A 12,970-nucleotide genomic window follows, 5' to 3' on the forward strand; every position below is an offset into this window, starting at 1 on the left:
TGCGAGACGAATCTTCATGTTCAAAAGGATTTCTTTGACCCTGAAAATGACAGAAACAGAGTTGTTGGTAGATACCCTCCTTCTATCCGCCCGGTCGGTATTCCAATTGTATAAAAAAATTGTGGCCGAAACAATATTGTGATTTCAACCCCTGATAAAGTGGAAAGGATTACTTTCATCAAACCATGATATATGTATGTTTAATCGTACCCATTCACTTTAAGGCTCGAGGAAATAGATCTCATCATCTTGGAAAAAGGAAAGAAGGGTTCCACTTCCTAGGAAAGAGGAAAGAATACATGGAAAATTCACACTTTGACAAAGTGTGTTGCAACTTTAATTTGTTTGTCTTCAGTGTGATTAAACATGATAAGGATCCAAATAAAGATTTTGCTATCAATGCGAGCATATTAGCTGCCTACTATCATTTACCTAATGTATAGGATGTCATACTCACAATCAGCTCATTGATTATCGATTGTCAATTCAGTCGAATTGGTCTGAAATTCGTTTTATTTTAACCAGCTAATAAAATTACAATTAAGTTTGAGTAGAGTATGAGCCTAAAGTTTTAAACTTATAATATACATTTCTGTGTATTCGTTAAAAGCCTGACCCTTTCAAAACAAAGAAAAGGAAACAGCATGGTTTCGCAGTAAATTAGACCCTTCAATAGTCTTGGAATAACTAGCTCCTTTTGACCGAAACAACAATTTATTTCTTATTTCTTCTTTTCTTATTGTCCTTTTTGCTCCTTTCACAAAATTCACTCTCAAGGGTTATCAATAAAGCATGAAAATCTTCTTTATGAAGTAATCATGAGTCTGTATATTGTTGATGATCAAATTGGTTTTGAACTCCCAACTGCTTGTGTTAGCTCACTATATGAACTAAACAATTCGTAAGACAAATTAAAGCCTAGAAAGTCTAAAGAAAAATCTCTGATCAAAAAGAGAAAGTCCAAAGGAAAACAAAAAACCGAAAGAAGTTGTCAATTGTTCAACATATGAGAAGGTTTTTTTTATTGTTCATTAGATTGTTTAGTTCACTAGGTTTTAAACAAAATAAAGAACGAAACTAGTCAAACCATTCGCAGCATCCAGGTAATCCAACAACCCGCCCCCCCCCCCCCCCCCCCCTTCTTTTTCCTCTTCCCCACGCAAAAAAAAAGTGCTACATGCTTCCACCTTCTTAGCAATTTCTTGTGTTGACCATACATATAAATATCTTATTTTTTTCATTATTTCCATCATCAAAATACCACCACATTTTGAACAGGAAACAAAAAAATGGATAAACCAACCAACAACAGCCTCAACGAAGATCTTCTCCGAGTCCAAAATCAACCATCATCTTCAAGATTCAAAAGGAAACTACGTTCGATACTCGTTCGGGTAATTAGATAACAATTAGACTTATAATATGGTTCTAAAGACACGTGATTTCACTTAATACCAATTGATAAATATGAAGATTAATAACAGAAATGAACTATAAAGTAAAGCAAACCAGTGTTAGAATAGAACTCAGCCCTCGAGTTTGGATACCCTCGAACTGGTTGATGTAAGAACAATTAAAATATAACAAACTGATGAACAATAGTATAAACGAGAAACAAAATTATATTGCTTTGATAACTATGAACAATGTCCCTTACAAATGGTTAGAACCCCTTTTAAATAGTAGACGAATTCCACTTATGGTATAATTCTAATTACAGAATGAAATCTCATGATTAATTAATAAACCGTTTCTGATTTGATCTGTTCCGAGATTTACGCTATGATACCCGACCAGCCACCAATATCTCACATTTCAGTTATTGTGCTATCTTCGATCTTGTTCGATGTATGTCTCATTTGGTTTCGATCGCTACTAGGCTCGATCTCGACATGTACCTCGATTCGAACTTGGTACCTTATTCTCGTAATTTAGTCTGTTCCGTTACGAGGTCATGCTTCGATGCAACCTTCTTGTCTCTGTCAAATAGTAAAATCGGGTGCCGTATACACTCTTCACTCTCATCATAGTTACTATCGTTTGTCTCCTGACTGCATTCAAATATAAAATCGAGTCAAAATCACTCTCCAATTACCCACTTGATGCAATCCAAACCGTCTGTTGGCTTCCTAACCTCAGTGAAGATTCAGATTCATGTGTCAAATCCATCGCCTCCTTATACTATGCAGATGTCGACCCTCCACCATTTTGGTTAAACAGAGACAGAATTAACCCTTCACAAATATTAATGCTCTTCTCCACGCTTCCATAAATGAGCTTTTTCACCTTTCTTCATCACCACCCGAAACAATAGTCTCATACTCAAATAAGCCTAAAACAAAGTCAGTATTGAAGGAATGTGAAGGGATGTTCAAGTTCTCACCCACTCAGCTCAATAAATCATTGAAGAGATTAGGCGACGACCCAGATGAGAAAATTCTCGCTACAAATAAATTAGTATGGGATTTGCAGAGTTGGATTGGTGAGGCCCAGGGTCAAGTGGAGAGGTGCATTGACTGGTTGGAGATGACAGAGTCAACAATGGCGGCGGAAATGAAACAGAGAACTCAAATGTGTCAGCAGTATATGAGGAATAGCAGAGGAATCTTGAAAAATGTGGATGAAATATTTGACATGTTTTATCCGGGAATGGGATCAGTATTTAGTTCTTTGGTTTTGGACTTCTTTCAATATGATCTTTATGTTTGGGTCTTGTTTTTGCAGTATTTGTTCTTGTTTTTCCTTTTTTGTCTAATCCTACGTTCTTAATGATGTCAAGTTAGTGTTATTGTTTGATGATACGAGTATTATTAGTTCAATAATCAAAAGATTACAATTGGCGTATTTTCAAATTTTAGTACTCTCAATCATGGTTCTCTCTTGTTAATGGTGTGAAAATGCCCAGAAAGAAATAAAGTTACCAACTCATTTATTTTTCTGCGCGAAGTACATTGACTTCTTGTTTGGACAATGGCATAATTCATACACATCTAACACAACCTTAAAGTATTTATGTACATAATAGCAGTAGAAAATATTGGACTAAGTGGATAAATTCTTGGTGAAGTTTGATAACTTCGATATCCAAGTTAGCTGCGCGCACATCGCTTAATTTCACGAGGTATTTGCTGCCTCCAACTATCACACAACTGAATACTATTCTTTCCATGAGAAAACACATTAACTGTCGCTGATCATTGAAATAAATTTTCTTTCCTTCCTGTTAATCCAGCTGATTGCCTTCAGTTTTCTCTCATATAATCTAAAAACTCTGCCCTCATTCTCTCCTGATGATGAATTTGTTTTTGCATTGACACTCATTCATAACCTTAGGAGCTCTCTAAAGGTAGATAAATTTATCATTTGAAAATCACATATTTGGAAAACTATACTTTGCATGTTCTGTGCATCTCGTGTTTTTTTTCTTCATTTTGACAAATTCACTATCATATTAATGCCGGTAACCACTCTATCATTTTTATTTTCAATAATGAAATAGCAAAGTATAAGTTATGTTCCAGTGTGTGCATTCTCTGTACCTACTGTTTAAACATTTATGACATAAAACAAAAATTCCACAAATTTGTCAATCCAAGTAGTAGTGTTAAAGATAGACATTGTGTCTAGCTCAACTTCAAAATTAAGTTAGTTTATGAGGTGACATTGCTAGAATCACATTAAGAGACAATAATTTATTTTCTCAACGAATATGAGACATTTAATAGTTTTGGCTAATGTCATAGCGATGTAAGTAAGTATACTTATTCAAGTTCTGAATCTGAAACTCGTCCGGCAATTCTATGAGATCGAAATTTGAATTTTATTGTAAATAGAAATTTCTATGTACAACATTTAAGTATTATAAGGATATTAACACACCAGAAACTCTCCTCTATCCAACCATTTCATCCCTTACTATATATTCACTATCAACCGTACTGCAAAAGATTAAAAACTCAAGAACAATATTCGAATCAATTAATTACCCGAATCATAGTAGGCGTAAGAGCAGACAAAACAAAAGTACTAAGAGAATGTACTGTACCCCAAAGATACAGAGGGTATCCACAAATTGTACATTAGACAGAAAAGAAGCCACCATACTTTGATCACTTCCAATTATTGGATAAAACATCTCAGAAACACTCTCCCTATTGCTCAGAATCATTAAACTATTGCTCACTCTTCTACTGCTTAGTGTATACTCGAACCTCAACCTATTCAGACAAACTTCAAGTTTTGGCGTTTCTCTGTATAACCACCCCATCAATTCTCTCAAGCTTTTCGATACAACGAAGCTTTGTTCATTACCTAAATCAATATCAGAAGTCGCTAAAGAGTTGTTCAATTGATGAAGTGAGTTATTGAACATATATTCGCAGTGTTTGAGGGACCTATCGTTTGACTCTGATAAACGCGTGGAAAGTTTGCTGAGTTCATCTATGGCTGTGTGGAACGAGAGAGAGAAAATTCGAGATGCGTTGATTTCGGAAGATGGGTTGTTTTTATAGAGAGGAGATAAGGACTTGGAGCATGTAGTAGGGTACTGAGTCAACGAGCAGATGGATCTGATTACCATGGTTGGGTTCTTGGCTGGTGATTTCGACTCCAAGTCCTGCTTCATTATCGTGAAAACAGAGATTATGGCTCCGATAATGAGAGTGAAAACGATGATTAAAATGATGATGAATTTAAGCTTCTTTTTGCGTCGTGATGTTTGATCCCGTTCCATCAGGAGGCTGTCTCTAACAGAAGAATTCGATATAGTACTGTTGGCTGTGTCAATCTCCATATCTTATTTGAAAATTTTGTGGATTTTATTTTTGGGCTAACTATGCGTAGAAGTGGAATATGGAAAATGGTTAAATGTGAGGGGAGATAATAATGGATGAAGACTTATCTCTTTAGTTGGAAATTGTGGAACTTTCTTTGGTCAAGCTTGGAGAAAGTGTCGAGAAAGGAACAACTTGTGACTTTAGGCCAAGCTTCTTGATAAGGGTAAAATTATAAATTTAAATAAAATTATTTTTAAATTTAAAAAAAGATTTTTTTTTTTAAATAAACGAAAAAATAATAGGTTCACATAAAGTGGAACACAAGTAGTATAGTTTTAGGCCAGGCGAAGTTCTTCAAATTCAAAAATACTTTTTTTTTTTTTTTTAGTTTGATCAAATATTTCAATTTTAAAAAAACATACTTTAAAAAAAAATATATTTTAAAATTTGAAGAAGCTTAGAGATAAAAGGCGGACCTAACTGCTGGAAGACTTGCGCGCCTAGGCGGCCTCGAAAGAAAGCGATTATAAACCGTCTTACCCCTTCATTGGAGAGTCGAACGTTCGTACTCGTAGAATTATGCACTATTTCGTTGCTCCAACTCTTGCTTTCTACTATCTCCATCCCATTTTATTTGTCATTTTAGATCTTTTCGCCCCCATTAAGAATATAATAAATATAAGGAATAATTTACTAAATTATCTCTATTAAATAGTTTTTGAATTGAGCAGTTTTAAAAAGAACTACAATATTTTAACAATAATTAAGAATATAGTTAAAAATAATTAATGAATTTAGTCTTGAATTTCCAAAATAATAATTATTTAGGATAATTTTTTGGGAGAGAGGGAGTAATTTCTTAAAATTAAATTTATCACATCATTAAATCTTACGGAAAAATATAAAATTTGGTGAGGATGAATGATCTTATGAGTAATCAAGTAAGAGTATATTGGTGAAGCTCAGAACGGTGCAAAGGCCCGATAACAAATGTCAAACCGAAAATTGTAGGTGTTCGAACAATATTTGAAATTAAAGCCGGAAAAAAAAGGAATAGGAAGAATTTGAAGTTGAACAAGCTCAATGTATACGGTCAAAACCGATTTTGGCTTTTGTACGATTGGTCGAATGGGAACATAATGGACCGAAGAGCGTCTTCATAATTTCGGGATGAGATCCGAAGCCAGGTTATCGAGTTTCGAGTTTTAGGGACCAATCAATACCGAGCTTGAAGTCATTATCGAGCTCGAATCCAAATCGAACTATGATGCGAAGCAACGTTATCGAGCTTAAGAGCCAAAGACCGACCAATACTGAGCCCGAATCAATACCGGGCCCCGAGTCAATATCGAGCTCGAGTCAATATCAAGCTCGAGTCAATATCGAGCTCATAGACAAGAGTCGTTACAGCCGCACTAAGGGAGAGAATCTCGGCGGGAAAAAGGGAAAAACTGATTTATCATGGGTTCCCCACCATGTATTTTTAGTTATATCTAAAGTCGGATCCCTCCACTATAAGAGGGATGGCTATTATCTGTGTAAGGATCCAACTGTTAAGGCACTAATACACTATAACTCAGATACTGTTGATACGCTCTCATATTGAAGGATTATCATTTTTAGCTTTATAAATTGATTCATCTTGCTTATCCATAAATCATCCCCCATTCAACTTTGTTTGTATCTCGTTCTTTACAGTCAATATAAGATATTCATACTTCCCTTTATGATTTGTGCCAAGTTATACCACGTACCCTTAGAACTACGTACAAATTTAACTTTATCCGTTTTTCGGGTAAACAGTTTGGCGCCCACCGTGGGGCTAAGGATAACAGTGGTTATTTGATACGAATCTGCAAAACATACCATTTTACGCTTGTTTTTAGAAGTATCTTTGATTTCGGATTAGCAACAACAAACTCTCAATTAAATGGCCTTACCTATCGACAACGAAGTTAGCCTTCAAGGTGAGAACAACAACTTGACGCCCAGGGCCGAAAGGCCGCTTGTCGATGCCGTTGGAGCTCGAGTCGAAGTGCCATTAGACGTTAATTCGCATGTGGCCATTGAGGCAAACTAATGTTCTGAACCAGAAAATAGCATTCATGGTGGTACTTGATCTGCAACTCGAGATACCCAAAACGTTGAGGAAAACGGAATCAGCTTGCGTATGATTTTCGAAATGTTGCAAGCTCAACAGGTAGCAATAGCTCAGTTGCAGAGTCAAACCCAGATACCAAGCAGGTCGGAGCCCAGTCCACCCCGAGAAGTCACCCACAGAACGGAATTAGCTATAGTAAAGTCAAATGAGCAAGAGTCGGGGATTAATCCCAAAATTGCTAAGATGTTCGAAGAACTGACCAAACGAATAGAATCATGAGAAAGGAGGATCGAGGCAAATGACAAAAAGGTGGAAACGTATAACTCCAAGGTTGATCAGATCCCGGGGGCACCACCGATATTGAAGGGCTTAGATTCCAAAAAATTCGTACAAAAGCCTTTCCCCCCTAAGCGCGGCTCCTAAACCGATCCCAAAGAAGTTCTGCATGCCCGAGATTCCTAAATATAACGGAACGACCGACCCCAACGAACATGTCACCTCTTACACATATGCCATTAAAGGGAACGATCTAGAGAGCGATGAAATCGAATCTGTATTATTGAAGATATTCGGTGAAACCCTGGCAAAAGGAGCAATGATATGGTATCATAATTTACCGTCTAACTCTATCGATTCTTTTGCTATGCTTGCAGATTCTTTCATAAAAGCACACGCTGGGGCTATAAAGGTCGAGACCAGGAAGTCGGACCTGTTCAAGGTAAGACAAAAAGATAACGAGATGCTACGGGAGTTCGTATCTCGTTTCCAAATGGAACGAATAGATCTACCACAATCACAGACGATTGGGCTTTTCAGGCTTTCACTCAAGGTCTGAACGAACGGAGTTCGATGGCTTCACGGCGGTTGAAACATAACCTGATCGAGTACCCAGCTATTACTTGGGCCGATGTGTACAATCGGTATCAATCAAAAATTAGAGTCGAAGACGATCAGTTGGGTTCTGCACCCGCTGTTAAAAGGGACATCAATCGAGAACAAGGGCCGATCAGGGACCGATATCGGCCATATAGTGGAGACCATAGTGGGAACAAACCAAGACGTAACCCCGTACAAGGCAATAAAAGAAGTGATCGAGGTCAAGTGTCTCGGGGGCTGATGAACAGAAATGGGTTCGACAGGTATACCAGACCTAAGGAAGCACCACGGTTATCGGAGTATAACATCATCATCGATGCATCCGCCATTGTGTCGGCTATCGGACGCATCTAAGAAACTAAATGGCCTCGACCTATGCAGACCGATCCTGCCCAGAGAAATCCCAATCAAATGAGCGAATATCATGGCACCCATGGCCACATAACGGAAGATTGCAGGGAACTAATAGAGGAGGTAGCCCTGTTATTCAATAAAGGGCACCTTCAAGAATGTTTAAGCAACAGGGCCAAAAACCACTACAAAAATAGGGATTTCGGTAGGCAAAACGAACATGAAGAACCACATCACATCATCTATATGATCATCGATAGCGTCGGTACCCCTCAAGGGCCGGTGCTTAAACACACTAAGACGTCGATTATGAGAGAGAAGCGACCTCGAACTCAGGATTACGCACCTATAGGAACCCTGTCATTTAATGATGAAGATGCAGAAGGAGTCATGCAACCTCACAATGATGCACTGGTAATATCCGTACTTATGAATAAAACTAAAGTTAAGTATGTGTTAATTGATCCAGGTAGCTCGGCCACATTATTAGATCGAAGGTCGTAGAATAGCTCTGTCTATAGGGCCAGGTTGTACCCGCAATCCTGGTTCTAAACAGATTCAATATAGCATGTGAAATTACCAAAGGCGAGATAATTCTGCCGATAAATGTGGCAGGGACCATCCAAGAAATGAAGTTCCACGTAATCGAAGGCGATATGAGGTACAAAGCCCTTTTTGGGAGGCCATGGATCCACAATATGAGAGCTGTACCTTCGACCTTCCACCAGGTTCTGAAATTCCCAACATCGGAGGGAGTCAAAACAGTGTACGGAAAACAACCGGCCGCAAGAGAAATGTTTGCCGTCGAAGAAGCAATTCAGATATTCTCACCTTCATCAACAAAAGGTTCGGACTCGAAGGGGGAACGTGATGCCAAATAGCAATCACAGATGTTAGCTTCGACCCAACTAGAAAATCAGAAGATTGACGAAGATGATGAGCAAGGGATCCCTCGATCCTTCGCGGTCCTCGATGATTCCGACGCTACCCAATCAACGGTCGAAGAACTGGAGCAAGTCATACTAATCGAATATCTTCCCGAATGGAAGGTATACCTAGGCACGGGGTTAGAGCCCGAGCTCAAGAGAAAGCTTATTCAATTTCTTATAACTAACATAGACTGTTTTGCCTGTTCCCATATTGGCATGACAGGGATCGAACCGGAAATCACCGCCCATAAGCTAAGGTTGGACCCAAAGTTCCACCCGGTAAAACAGAAAAGAAGGCCCCAGTCCGAGGTCAAATATGCCTTCATCAAAGATGAGGTAATCAAACTTCTTAAAATAGGGTCCATTCGGGAAGTAAAGTACCTCGAATGGCTAGCAAATATGGTGGTATTTCCTAAAAAGGGGAACAAACTTAGAATGTGTATAGATTTTAAAGACTAGAACAAAGCATGCCCTAAGGATTCTTTTCCTTTGCCTAATATCGATCGTATGATCGATGCCATGGCTGGCCACGAGACTCTCAGTTTTCTCGATGCCTATTCCGGGTACAACCAAATACAAATCAACCCGGAAGATCAGGAAAAGACTTCGTTTATCATAAAGTATGGGACTTATTGTTATAATGTAATGCCATTCGGTCTAAAAAATGCTGGTGCAACTTATAAATGCTTAGTAAACCGAATGTTCGAAAAGCAAATAGGAAAATCAATAGAAGTTTATATTGATGACGTGTTAGTTAAGTCCCTGCGAGCAGAGGACCATTTAAAGCATTTGCAGCAAACCTTCGACATATTGAGGGAATAGAATATGAACCTCAACCCCGAAAAATGTGCATTCGGGGTTGGTTCGGGCAAATTTCTCAGTTTCATGGTGTCCAATCGAGGAATCGAGATTAACCCCTGATAAAATCAAAGCTATCGAGGACATCATAGTGGTAGATAATGTAAAGGCCGCACAGAGGCTAACAAGATGGATAGCCGCCCTGGGACGTTTCATCTCGAGATCCTCGGATAGGAGCCACCGATTTTTCTCTCTGCTTAATAAGAAAAGCAATTTTGCGTGGACTCCAGAATGTCAGCATGCTCTGGAAGAACTAAAACGGTACTTATCGAGCCTGTCATTGCATCATACCCCGAAGGTAGATGAACAACTTTATCTGTATCTAGCTGTTTTGGAGATAGCGGTAAGTGGAGTCCTAGTTCGAGAAGAATGAGGTACGCAATTCCCTATTTATTATGTCAGGCGAACTTTAAGCAAAGCCGAAACTAGATATCCACACTTAGAAAAATTAGCGCTTGCTTTAATAAGTGCCTCTAGGAAATTAAAACTATATTTTCAGTGCCATCCAATACATGTTGTAATAACTTATCCTTTACGAAATATTTTACACAAACCTGATCTTTCAGGTCGATTGGCCAAATGGGCCATAGAAATCGGCGGGTACGACATCGAGTATCGACCTCGAACCGCTATTAAATGTCAAATTTTAGCGGATTTCGTGGCCGACTTTATGCCGGCTCTCGTACCCTAAATTGAAAATGAATTACTAATAAAATCGGGTACCACTTCGGGAGTATGGACCCTCTTTACAGACGGTGCCTCGAACGCAAAAGGGTTCGGGCTGGGCATCGTACTAAAATCACCCACAGGTAATGTAATTAGACAGTCTATTAAAACTATGAAATTGACTAACAATGAGGCCGAGTATGAGGCCGTAATTGCAGGTCTCAAATTAGCTAAAAGTTTGGGAGCCGAGGTCATAGAGGCTAAATGTGATTCCCTCCTCGTGGTAAATCAAGTCAACGGGACTTTTGAAGTCCAAGAAGATAGAATGCAGAGGTACTTGGACAAATTGCAAGTGACTCTACATCGATTTAAGGAATGGACTTTGCAACACGTGCTTCAAGAACAAAACAGTGAGGCCGACACTCTTGTAAATTTAGGGTCTTCGGTCGAGGATGACGAATTCAACTCGGGGACTGTCGTGCAACTCATGAAATTGATAATCGAAGAAGGTCATGCCGAGATAAAATCCACAAGTCTAACCTAGGATTGGAGAAACAAATATATAGAATACTTCGAGAACGGGAAACTTCCATCGGATCCAAAGGAATCGAGAGCTCTACGCACAAAAGCTGCACGGTTCACCTTATCCAATGATGGAACGCTGCTTAGAAGAATGTTCGATGGTCCACTGGCAATATGTTTGGGACCGGGAGATACCGACTATATCCTACGTGAGATTCACGATGGCACTTGTGGAAATCATTCCGGTGCCGATTCATTAGTCCACAAAATAATCAGAGCAGGATATATTGGATCGATATGGACAAAGATGCAAGGGAGTTCATTCGAAAATGCGATAAATGTGAAAGACATGCACCCATGATTTATCAACCCGGGGAGCTTCTCCACTTGGTCCTATCTCCTTGGCATTTCATGAAATAGGAATGGACATCGTCGGCCCCCTCCCATCGACCCTAGGTAAGGCTCAGTTTATTTTGTTTATGACTGATTATTTCTCTAAATGGGTTGAAGCACAAGCTTTCAAGAAAGTCAGAGAAAAAGAGGTGATAGACTTCATTTGAGACCACATCATATGTCGGTTCGGGATGCCATCCGAGATTGTATGCGATAATGGAAAGCAATTCATCGGAAGCAAAGTGACTAAATTTCTCGAAAACCACAAAATCAAAAGGATCCTTTCGACACCTTATCATCCCAGTAGAAACGGATAGGCTGAATCGACAAACAAAACCATCATCCAAAATATTAAGAAAAGATTAGCCAACGCTAAAGGTAAATGGAGAGAGATACTACCCGAGGTCTTGTGGGCATACCGAACAACATCAAAATCCAGTACCGGAGCAACACCATTCTCGCTAGTTTATGGCGCCAAAGCTCTTATCTCGGTTGAGGTCGGAGAACCTAGCATTAGATTTCGGTATGTGACAAATGAGTCGAATAATAAAATAATGTACACTAGCCTTGAATTATTGGATGAAAAATGAGAAGCAGCTCTCGTCCGATTAGCCGCCAAAAAACAGCAGATCAAAAGATACTATAATCGAAAAACCAATATTTGCCATTTTAGGATCAGGGACTTAGTACTGAGGAAAGTTACCCTCAACACCCGAAATCCAAATGAAAGTAAACTGGGTCGGAACTGGGAAGAACCGTATCAGGTCCTCGAAATCGTCGGTAAAGGATCCTACAAGCTCGGTGTAATAAACAGCAAACAACTACCAAGCAATTGGAACGTGTCTCACCTAAAACGATACTACTGTTAAGGTATAACCTCCTATGTTCATTTATATTTCAAAATCAACCCTTGCAGGTGTTCGATCAGAAACAGGAATGGATTATTCAACTCGAAGCCTTTAGGCCTAAAAGCACGCGTTGCACTCTTTTTCCTTTTATCAATTTTTGTCGCAAATGGGTTTTTCGGTAAGGTTTTTAATAAGGCAACTATTGATCGTGCTAACTTAGTACAATTCAACAGTATCCAAGGCCTCTTTACAGTTAACCTCAAATACTTGGGGGCATTACCCTCAAATATATCAAGTAAGTTCGATTATCAAGTTCGATGCAAGGAATTTACTTCATAACAACAGGGTTTCGATAGAAAAATTTGTAAGAGCCAAATGGTCAAAACGAACCATGCTCGTGTAGTTTGCTCGATCCCTGGTACAAACCATGAACACATGTCTAATGACATAAAGAGAAATTTCTTCTTTGCCGATATCTCATGTCTCAAAATCCATCCTCTTTTTCATGATCTATTATGCAAACAGGCTTAAGGGCCGACCATTACCCCATAAATCGGGGACTACCAACCGAAAAATCAACGAGACCAAGCCCCACACAAGCTTATGGGCTAATTATTACTTTGCATTCGAGCAGGTACTCACTCGACTTCT

At 38.9% G+C, this 12,970-nt stretch overlaps 1 long non-coding RNA gene across 1 annotated transcript; it reads right to left on the reverse strand.

Moving 5' to 3' along the window:
- Positions 1-1,606: 1,606 nt before the first annotated feature.
- On the reverse strand, positions 1,607-12,932 carry LOC138900513 (uncharacterized). Its single transcript, XR_011411578.1, has 2 exons — positions 2,135-12,932; positions 1,607-2,051 (listed from the first exon to the last, which is right to left on the reverse strand). It is a non-coding gene; the product is annotated as an uncharacterized lncRNA (long non-coding RNA).
- Positions 12,933-12,970: the final 38 nt, after the last annotated feature.

Source organism: Nicotiana tomentosiformis, chromosome 10 (assembly GCF_000390325.3).
Source record: "Nicotiana tomentosiformis chromosome 10, ASM39032v3, whole genome shotgun sequence".
Taxonomy (NCBI): domain Eukaryota; kingdom Viridiplantae; phylum Streptophyta; class Magnoliopsida; order Solanales; family Solanaceae; genus Nicotiana; species Nicotiana tomentosiformis.